Here is a 3513-nt window from a genome sequence, read left to right as displayed (position 1 = left end):
CCTGGGCTGGTCATCAGCCGTCAGAGTCAGACTCTCAGGGCTGGACTCCAGCTCCAGGGCTGGGGCTGGAAAGGCGGCTTCTGTCCCTCTGGGCGCCTCAGCAGGTACTGACGACTTGATGGGTGAGGAACTGTGCCCAGCAAGTAACTGCTGCTCAAAACTCAATGGGCGCCAGCGCGCAGCAGGAAAGAGGGTACCGGACAGGGCAGCTTCACTCCCTGCTGGATGCTGGGGACGTACAGATGAGGTTGTCGCAGCAAAAACAGAAACGAAGTGTTTCCTCTCCTGAGAACAAGGAAAGTAAACAGCGAAGCCTAGAGAAGAAACATGACCGGTGGTCAGAGTTATTCGCCCCTAGTTTTACTTGAAGTGTTACTAACCTGTAGTGTATGTAACCAGAAGCCCCTAATTCTACGTAATCTTCATCCTGTACCGCATTTTTGCTCTCCCTGCACCCTCTTGTAGCAAGTCACCCCTTAGGGCTGTTTGCATTTCAGAAGGAAGGTGGCAGGCTGAGGGACCCAGGAGATCCAGGCTGTGTATAGCCTCTCAGGTCCCCCGGGTGTTGACAGGGCACTGTTCCTGGGGTGCTAGCCTGCGGTGTGCTCCCCTTGGCCAGCTGAGGAGTAAAGCCGTCTACTTCCTCCAAAATTCCGTCTCTGTATATTTTAATTGGGCATTGGTGGGCAGAGAAAGGCCAGATTTTGGCAGTAATAAGGCGGCCATGTATGAGCAGGAGGTAGGGGGGGGGGAGCATCCGGGCGGGAGGAGGGAAGGACTTGAACCTCTCACACCTCAGGCAGCTTTTGGTAATTTGGGTCTTGTTTTTTGAGTGTAGCTTTCATAGTTACAGCACATAGCTCAATCACTCTGTTTTGGAATGGTGGTCCCTATGGGTGGGAGAGTCCACTATAAATGGATAGAATAGGCCATTGCATCTTATGTTCCATGGACCAAATTCTGCTCCCAGATTGTGCTGGTAGGGCCTGAAAGCTAAAAATGGTTTTTATATCTTTAAATGGTTGAAAATAATTCTTAAAGATAATATTTGCAGCATGAAAATTATATTCATTATACTCATATTCATCCAGATTTCATGATCTATAAGTAGTGTTTTCTTGAAACAGGCTCTTTCATGTACTTTTTATCTGTGGTGCTTCTTGGATACAATGACTGAACTGAGAGGATGCAACAGACGTCATATGGCAAAGCTCAAATACTTAGTCTCTGGATCTTTATAGAAGTTTGCCCACCTCCACTGTAGAAATAGGGCAGGTTTTTTGTTTGTTTGTTTGTTTTAACACATATGCTGAGAGCTATACTTTAGAAACACTGTGAATTTTGTTCCCATTACAAATTACTGTGAAGTTAATTCACATTACATTGTGAATTCTTTTGAAACAAACCTCCTGTAGGCAGATGTAAAACTGGTTACATTGCTCTCAGTGATCTCAGCCAGAGTGAACACTGAGCCTGTGTACTCAGTTGCTACTCAGTTGCTAAGTTGTGTCTCTTTGTGACCCCATGGACTGTAGCCCTGCAGGCTCTTCTGTTCGTGGGGATTCTCCTGGCAAGAATACTGGAGAGGGTTGCCATGCCCTCTTCCAGGAGATCTTCCCAACCCAGGGATGGAACCCGGGTCTCCCTCATTGCAGGTGGATTCTTTACCATCTGAGCCACCAGGAAAACCTCTCAGGAGAATGGTCAAGCTGAATCGAGCTCTCAGAGTGATGTTCACTCTACTTTCTGTCTCAAATGTCACCCCTTAATTGCATCTCCTACCCTTTTCTGCCTTGATTTGTCAAATTTTCCATCTCTACCTGCCCCCTGCCCCCAAAGGGTTGCTCTACATTTCTTCCAACCTATCCTTCCTACAGCAGAAAATGTAACTAAAAAAATAAAAACCCAAATCCTCCTTAAAAACTTCAGTTTTTTCTCACTACCACCAGGCCCAAGATTCCAGGACCGTCCATGAGTAACCCCAGTGATTTTCCTCACTCTAATCTCCCTGCCATCCTGGACTTCTTTTAGAGCCTGGCACCATACGTTTCCCCCTGAGTCTTGGCTTTATATATGCTGTTCCTCCCACCTGGGGAGCTCTTCTCCCTACCCCTTGTTCCACCAGCTCCCCATCATTTCATCTTGATGTCCAATACTCCTTGTTCAGGGGCGTCTTCCCTAACCCTTCCATCAGCTCCAAGAGCACCTGCATTCACCCTCTGTAACATTCATCAGATTGACAGTTCTCATGTAATCTCCTGCTGGACTGAAAACTTTCTGAGAGCAGGGCTGTGTCTTGCTCACGGTTCTTTCCTGGCTCCTGACACAAGTTGATTCTCGGTCACTGTTGAATGGATGGTTGAAGGATGAGTGACAGGGGTGTGCTGGGAGCGGCCTGGCTCTGGGATGAGCTGGAGATGCCACACATCTTCCAAGGATTTGGAGACTGGATGAGGTAATCGCTAATGTTCATCAGCTCTGACATGTATTAATCTTTAGGCTTACCCCCAGCCTGTTCCATTTATTCCTAGATATTTGGTTGAACATTCGTTGTACTGAACTTGAGATTCAAGATTAGGCTATGGATAAAAGGGTTAAAAGTGACAGCTGCTTGGTACACACATAAAACAATCTGCATAATTTCTGTGATCTTTCTCCAGTTACACGGTTCAGAGAACAGCCACCACAATCACATAGTCATGCACTTGGCCACATAGTTTCCTGGGTACTAAAGCACTGTTGGAGAAGGAAATGGCAACCCACTCCAGCATTCTTGCCTGAAGAATCCCAGGGACAGAGGAGCCTAGTGGGCTGTGGTCTATGAGGTCGCACAGAGTCGGACACGACTGAAGCTACTTAGCAATAGCAGCAAAGCACTGTAGCCAAAGAACCAAGCGTTATCTCTGAAGGTCTAGGAACTAGCCATGCTTGGACAATGGAGAAGTTAACTTATGGCAGTCTTTATCTTCCGGTAAATACTGACACTGGAAAGTGATTGATGATCAACTGTCCTTTAATTTCCTCACCCCAGGTCCCTCCGGTGGACTAATCAAGCAGGTTGAAATTTGTACTCTAGAAACACATGGGTCCTCCGCATAGTAATTTCACTTTATTCAAAGCTTTCAATGATCTCTGAAATGGGGACTATATAGGGCAAAACTCTGCCAGCCATCAATTCAGTTCAGTCGCTCAGTCATGTCCAACTCTTTGCAACCCCATGAATTGCAGCACGCCGGGCCTCCCTGTCCATCACCAACTCCAGGAGTTCACCCAGACTCACGTCCATAGAGTCAGTGATGCCATCCAGCCATCTCATCCTCTCTCGTCCCCTTCTCCTCCTGCCCCCAATCCCTCCCAGAATCAGAGTCTTTTCCAATGAGTCAACTCTTCACATGATGTGGCCAAAGTACTGGAGTTTCAGCTTTAGCATCATTCCCTCCAAAGAAATCCCAGGGCTGATCTCCTTCAGAATGGACTGGTGGATCTACCTTGCAGTCCAAGGGACTCTCAAGA

This window comes from Bison bison, unplaced genomic scaffold (genome assembly GCF_000754665.1).
Source record: "Bison bison bison isolate TAMUID 2011002044 unplaced genomic scaffold, Bison_UMD1.0 scf7180017864349, whole genome shotgun sequence".
In the NCBI taxonomy this organism is placed as follows: Eukaryota; Metazoa; Chordata; class Mammalia; order Artiodactyla; family Bovidae; genus Bison; species Bison bison.
Note: the sequence above shows the minus strand (reverse complement) of the source record.